The sequence below is a fragment of the Octopus bimaculoides genome, chromosome 20, assembly GCF_001194135.2.
Source record: "Octopus bimaculoides isolate UCB-OBI-ISO-001 chromosome 20, ASM119413v2, whole genome shotgun sequence".
Taxonomy (NCBI): domain Eukaryota; kingdom Metazoa; phylum Mollusca; class Cephalopoda; order Octopoda; family Octopodidae; genus Octopus; species Octopus bimaculoides.
The window spans coordinates 27,035,825-27,043,622 of record NC_069000.1 but is presented as its reverse complement, the minus strand read 5'-3'; the positions used below and the strand labels follow the sequence as shown (position 1 = coordinate 27,043,622).

Below are 7,798 nucleotides of genomic sequence, written 5' to 3'. Positions count from 1 at the left end.
GCCTTTTACTCTGAGCAAGAGGCTCTTTGTCACCAGCAGAGTAGGAGCTCTCTGAACTTTGCCCATGCTATTCTTATTCTAGCAGCTACACTTTCAGAGCTCCCACCCCTGCAATCAACTACTTCTAGTTTTTCTCCCTGGAATGTGGTAAAAGTTGTTCTCTGCACATATTTTGAAGAATTGGAAAATTCCGCCGATTCCTGATTAGCTTGTTGACATCTTTCTAATTTAAGATCTAAGTAGGATAACTCTTTTACCTTTTTAATGTTTACATTTTAACATTTGTGTTTTCGTTTTCCATTTTTTAAACTTTTGGCATTTTCTATATGCTGCCTTCTCAGTTTTTTCACATTTTTTCTATTATTTAATTTTTTCACTTTGTTATGATATATGGTTTGTGCTTGATGGATATGTTTGAGATATTTCTCAACATATGAAACTATTAGTAGTACTGAAAGACATGTATTATATTTGTTAAATAAATAACATCTCTCACCAGATGGGGTACATTTTTTTGTTGAAATTTCTGTCACGGAACAGTACATTGTTGGTGGCACGTAAAAAGCACCGATCATGGCCATTGCCAGCCTCTTCTAGCCCTCTGTGCTGGTGGCATGTAAAAAGCACCCACTACACTCACAGAGTGGTTGGCGTTAGGATCAAACTGGAGTCTGGTGCAGCCTCCTGGCTTCCCAGACTCTGGTTGAACCGTCCAACCCACACATACATCCCATACACACACAGCAAACACTCATACATACACGCACACAATTATACATACATGTACACACACGCACACACACAGTAACGTACAATTACTCCACAGACACAACCTCATGCATACACACATACATATACACCTCACATACACACACATACATCCACAACCTCACGTACACGCACATATATACACACACACTGCAAACAAGCACACACACACTACATATACTTACACGTACACACATACTTCAAACTACCAGTACCTTTCTACTGACCATTCTCCTATGAACATGTGTAGGTAGACACAACAGACAGCCACTCCTACCAAAATTCTTGCTATAAATTCTTCCTATGACCTTAAACAATACTAAGTCCAACCACACACATACATAAACAGCCACACACACACACACAAGCACGCATACACGTGCTATCATTACACACACACAGACCTGCATGTACGCACATACATATACCTACTTCTCTTGCACTCTCCTGTCTTTGAAAGAACTTCTTCTTCACCCATTCCCTTCCGGTCATTTCAATATGTGACCACATGTGTATTGTTGGCGATTTTCTTTCTCCGTCTTCCCTTCTTTGGACTTTTTCTATATTTCGCTCGAAATGTGAGATCCTCTTTCTTTTCTTTCCTTTCCTGAGTGTCCAATAACACTGTACTTATTCCATGTCCTCACGTTGTTGTTTTTTTTTTGCTTGTTCATGTTTGGTTTGAGTATATATATATATATATATATATATACACGCACAAATTAACTAAATTCCAAATTTGATTAATCTGTATTTTGCGGGAAGAACTGTTCCAACGAAGTCGCGTATTGTCCTTGCCTTTGAAACGCGGAGTAGATGGAACAGGGACAACTGAAGGAGGGTAATATTCTTTATGTTGCATGTCTCGTTTCTCTGTTTGATTTTTTTCGTTGTTCAAAAAAAGTTCGTTTTCTGTCTTCATCTTTATGTTTTCGTTTCTCATTGTGTTTAACATTTTTTGTGATGTCCTGTACCCATATATGCATGTATGTATAGATATAGATATAGGTATGTACATATATGTATGGATATATGCATATAATTATATATTATTTATGTTATTTTATATATATATATATATATATATTTGTGTGTGTTTGTCTTTATGTCTGTGTTTGTCTCCCCCCCACCATCGCCTGACAACCAATGGTGAAGTGTTTATGTCCTCATAGTTTAGTGATTCGGCAAAAGAGACTGATGAAATAAATCCTGGGGTTGATTTCTTCAACTAAAACCCTTTACAGTGGTGCTCCAGTATGGCTGCAGTCAAATGACTGGAACGTGTAAAAGAATAAAAGAATATTTACAGAGTGAGAGAGACTGATTACTAAACAAATCATTTCTGTTTTAAACTACAATCTTGACTTCAATGTATTTGACATGGGTATTATCTTGAGTATATAGTTTTAGCCTTAAAATTTAGGGTAACGATAAACAATTCTCATATCTTCCATAATTTGGTATTTTGACTATTAATCTAATTATTTTAATACATTTTATGAATGCATTATTGGTTTCAAATTTTGGTACAAGGCCAGAAATTTCAGGGAGGGCAGGGCAATGTTGATTAAATTGACTCCAGTGCTTAACTGGTATTTATTTTATCAACCCCAAAAGGATGAAAGTCAAAGTTAACCCTGGCAGTATTTCAACTCTGGACGAAATACTGCTAAGCAATTTGCCTGGCATGCTAATGTTTCTGCCAGTGTGCCACTTTCTATGAACGTAATATTAATCAGAATTTGTCTTTGTACATTTATTTTTAAAAAATAGGTCTGACTTGACAGATTCATACATTGATTAAAATAACAGCTATTCTAAATATAAAGTACTATAATAATTTCTTTTTAGAATTAGTGTACATTATCCTAGTAGAGTTTGAACTGGGATGCAATTTTTCAAATATTTTAGAAACTCAATGAATTAAAAAAATAATATTTAATTTATATTTGTAGGACTTTCAGAATAGCTGTTACATAAATTGGAAATTCTCTTTTTTTTTTTTTTGGTCATGATTTTTGTACATGTTATAATATCCCATCTTTCAAACAACTTGTGGGCTGACTTCCTTTAAAACTTTTTGATCCATGCTTTTTTTAAATGTCTACCCATCTTCTCATTGTACCTTCAGAACACAAGCCACCACCTTTTTTAATTACTTTTTGTCCTGTAGTATTCCACATTTTGAAACATTTTTATACCCTTACAGAAAAGTTTTTGGAAAAACCATCATGCATACATTGGAATTACTCTTTTTTTCTTATTTTGTGAAAATTAAATGAAGAATTGGAAGTATGAAATTTTTTTTCCTATAAATGCACATTACAAATGTTTCAAAATGTGGAATATTATTACATTGTTGATATATTGTGCAACATACTTAGAACAACCAAATTTAGTTTACAACCAAATTTAGATTTGTTTCCTTTGCCAAGCAATAAAAGTATGTTTCTTGCTTATGTTTGCTTTGTCAAAGATTAATGTTTGGTTGAAGAGCTATTATTTGTAAGAAACAGATACAGAAGAGGAGTCAGTATTTCATATTTGAGTGACAACCTATCATCAATGGTGTTGTTACTGCTTCATCAGCTTATTGAAAACCTTATATGTAGTACATTTACAGTGCACTCTATAATCCACAGGCAATATCTGGTTGCAAGTAACCCATGTGGTAGATTTAACAAATCAATGAGCACTGTTATTACAGCAGTAAATAAAAACAAGGCTCATGCTACAATTCCCCCACTGTTTCTATAGCTCTGTACTCAGAATGATAAAGATTATGAACGTTTGTTGTTGCAAACATAAGTTCAGTGTCTATCAAAAAAACTCCCTGAAAGTTTCTCTTTTTAAAACACTTGTTGAATTCTTGCAAAACTCTTATTCTGTTCTTTGTGATGACTCAAGAAACATTGCTTATATGGCACATATATTCACAATATTCATTGAAGTGAATTTGCAACTGCAAGTAAATGTGGTTAAACCTTATCAAAGTAAAACTAGCCCTCTCCATGTTTCTGTCCAAGTTACAGCTATTCAAATTTTACATAAGCTGACATTGGTTCATCCAGTTTCTTGAGCCTCTTTGAATTGGAGAAGGAAGAATGCATACCAGAAGATGACATTTAAGTGTGTTGTTCACACCTGGATGAGCTGCACAGAGACATGTCTGATAGATTTCAGATATTTATGTTTGATTAAAATACCAATTTGGCAGTCTGAGTGATTCCTAGATATCAGTAATGAGGAAACAAGAATAGTAGAGGAAGAACTGGTTTCACTTTAAAAATGACATTGAGGAAAGATCAAAGTTCAAAAAAATTCATGTCAGGATTTTTGATTGCAAAAGGTCCTTTCTGACTGCTATCCTGCGCAGAAATAAAGTCAAGGTGTATTTTATTGCCTGCCCAGCAAGGCTTCAGTGCAGTTGCCCAGATTTTTTCTAAGCAAAGAAACAGACTGAAAATTATTGAACACTGGATGCCAAGTAGCTGTTATCCATGCACAATGTACATCCGTCACATTAAAAATATGAAAACACAGTAGTTACAAGTGGGATGTAAATTTAGTCTTTCATATCGTAAAAACACCAAAATAATGGGTTAATTAGGTTAAGTTTTATTTGTGAAATACAATTGTTTTGAAAGAGGTGTGCGTTTGTGGTTATGATGGGTGGGACACTAGAAGTGTGACATGGGTGCCAAGTGGGAAGCAGTCTGAAAATGTTAGGGAACCATTACCCTGACATATTTCAGGGTATTGGAAATTTTCCAGAGAGCCAAAAAAAGACACATGGTTGAGAGCACCACACCAATAGTCTAACTTCCAAGAAACTATAGTGCACTTAAAGGTTGAAGTGAAGAAAGAATTAGAGAAAATGGAAGATCTTGTAAATGGACCAACAAAAGTAGTGAACCAATAAACTGGGTGAATGTAATTACTTGTAGCAGAAAAAAAAAAAAAAAGGTTGTGTTTATGTACATGCTTTGATCCAAAATCACTGAATAAATGCTTTAAAAGAGCTTAACACAAAACCTCTGAAAAAGAACTCTGAAAGTTGGGCCTCCAACCAAGCCTTTCGTGATGCCCTTAGAACCAGGAACTTTTAAGCACTCCCTTGTACATACCAAAACTTAGTTCTAGAACAGTTCCACTGAGATCACTACTCAAGAAAGATAATGAATGGCAGTGGAATAACACATGAAAAAGCTTTTTAAAAATAGAAAAATTGTGTTCATGACAATGTTTACCTAGCTTGTTTCAAATCTGCTGTGATGCAAGTAGATTCAAGCATGTTTGGCCTAGATGCAACACCAATCAATGATAACAAAATTGTTGCATTTGGAAAAAAAAGACGTCTGATGCTGAGTTAAGATATGCTGACATAGAAAGAGAGCTACTTGCAGTGGTGTGAAAATTTGTACAAGAAAAAGTTCCAAATTGAATCAACCACAAACTATTGGAAAATATACAGAAAATATTGCACAAGCACCCCCAAGACTGTAAAGAATGTTGTTAAGGTTACAATTGTATGATGTTCAAATCACCTGGTAAAGAAATGAGAGTTCTCAATTATTTATCAAGGAAACAGTCAACACAAGGTAAAGAAATTGAATTAGATCTTATACTACATACTGTTGATATGTCAGTACTGAAGCAAAGAGAGCTACAGAAGATGAAGAATTAAAAATACTAAAACAAATAACTTTGGGTGGCTGGCCAGAGACTGAAAGATATACCGAAACTTATGAGAGACCACTGATCATTGAAAGAATGCCTATCAGTATGGGATGGCTGAGTGACTAAAGGTAAATAAATGCATAGTCATACCAAAAATAAGTAAAACAATGTTCTTCAAAGAATTAGTGATGCACATCAAGAAATTGATAAATGTCAGCAGAAATTATACAATCCACAAAAGACAGACCACTTTCAGTTTACCAGCTCAACAGATCAGAGACAATGATCCATCAGCATCAACCTACAGGAGTGCTGGCCTTGCAGTTGCTATGGCTCAGTGTACCTGGCTCATACTACCTCAAGTGCAGACTGACCAACCACCTGTGCCATCAGGCTTTCCTGTGAGAATAAAAAAGCTTATTTCTCCAGTAAAATGTAAGAACTTCATATAGAGCATAAATACCTAGCACATAAACTAATTCATAACTTCTAATCCCTCCTGCGATAAGAAGAATGTAACATGATGTTTCAATTTAATATCTTTTAAGTTATGTCCCTTTGAGTGTGCCTTAAAAAAATGTCATGATTAAAAGAAAAGATAAATTGAAATAAAGTAACTTTTTAAAAATCTGTAAAACGTCACATATGATGTCAAGTCAAGGAAATACTAACATACACCTATACACAAATATATATACACATGCTTTTTTTCAGTCTCCGTCTACCAAATTCACTCACAAGGCTTTGGTTGGCCTGAGCCTATAGTTGAAGACACTTGCCCAAGGTGTCACACCATGGCACTGAACCCGAAATCATGTGGTTGTCTGTTCATGTCTTTGCAAGAAAACTGTTTAAGCATTTGTGACATTACATACCACATACACAAAAGTTCGGCAGTTAGGCAATTTGATGAAATAAAACAAGGGTTGGCATCAAGAAGTGTATCTGGCCATAGAATACTCAAAATGTCAAGTCCAAGCCAGCTGAACAAGGAAAATGCAATGGTGATTTGGTTGTGTAGACATTTTATGTCACCAAGTGTTAAAACAGGTGAAGGTAAAAGAAACAAACTGCAGTGATACTCGGAATGAAATCCCAACACAAAATTGCAAACTATCTGGCTGATTCTTTTTTTTTTTTGTCCACTAAGATCTTGTATATAAAAACAAAGGGTTTAGAGCTGAATATATATGCTTGTCACATCCATAATGAAACATTTTTTGCTTCCAACTCACAAATCATAGCTTTCCTGTCCTTCCTATATGTTTGAACATAGTGAATCCTATAATATCCTATACATACAAACACACACACACACATATATAAATTTAAATAAGCTGAAAATGGGGAAACCTTTTGATCAACAAACAAACAAATTGACCAACATTGGTTAATTATGTTTTAATACAAAACATAACATAACATTTCTTTCGGATGTTTCAGCTGCCAATGTCAGTTGGTGCTTACAAAGAAAATTCTAAAAATGATATTTATCTTTATAGCACATACATGGAGCTTCATCAAACTGAATACAAATGCATAAAATAAAAGAGGGAAGAGGAAAGAACAGGGCCTCGAGACGAGGCCAGAAGGCTCAATATATTAGAATCATACCATTTTGCAGGGTGAAGCTTGAAGTCAATAGGCAAAAGAGTGAACTAGCAAATGAACTAGAGAACTAATTTTACTTATATATCTATAATATATAAGTGAGTATTTATATATATAATGTATATGTATGACCTGTATTTTATTATGCAACCATAATATACTACAAAGTACATTAAATATTTTTATAAGTCAATATTGTGTTCTACTGTGTTAAGGTTATCTCTATGGATTTTCTATAGAATTTATAGCCACCACTGATTTTGCTATGTTTTATATCCAAGACGTTATTGGATATTGGCTATTTAAATAATGAGTTTGTGGATAATTAATGAGTTGGATGGGTGTTGATGAAAGAGTAAAAATTCCTGAAATATTGCATGTATGCCCATTACCCATTTTTCGTCTGTGATCTCATTGTTTATAGAGCTGGCTATAATTTCTATGGAAAATCTGTAGAGATAACCTTAACAAGTAATATATTTGTGTTTCTGTGTGTGTGTGTGTGTGTATTTAGAGTGTTAGAAGTAATGTACAGATATTGTATATTGAGAAAAATGGAGGTGGCCAGAATTTCGTTCGTTTTTGAACTTATCAAATAAAATTGTGAATGTGCAAACAGGTTGTTCATTTATATAAATGTAGCTCCAATATTGGAAACCTGATACTCTATAAATATTCAGGTATATATATATATATATATATATAAATATATATATATATATATATATATATATATATA

At 34.0% G+C, this 7,798-nt stretch overlaps 1 protein-coding gene across 3 annotated transcripts in view; it reads left to right on the top strand.

Annotated features, from left to right (window-relative positions):
* LOC106873153 (acylglycerol kinase, mitochondrial-like) overlaps positions 1 to 7,798 on the top strand; it is a 44,711-nt gene that overhangs the window by 23,935 nt on the left and 12,978 nt on the right. The window contains exon 1 of one of the 3 annotated variants that reach the window (XR_008266316.1): positions 1,245 to 1,346. The exons of 1 other annotated variant lie outside the window; for it this stretch is intronic. The gene's annotated coding sequence lies outside the window, so the exon portion shown is untranslated. Of the gene's footprint in view, positions 1 to 1,244; positions 1,347 to 1,443; positions 1,610 to 7,798 lie in introns of those variants that run through there. One more of the 3 variants, XR_008266317.1, reaches the window with a different exon arrangement.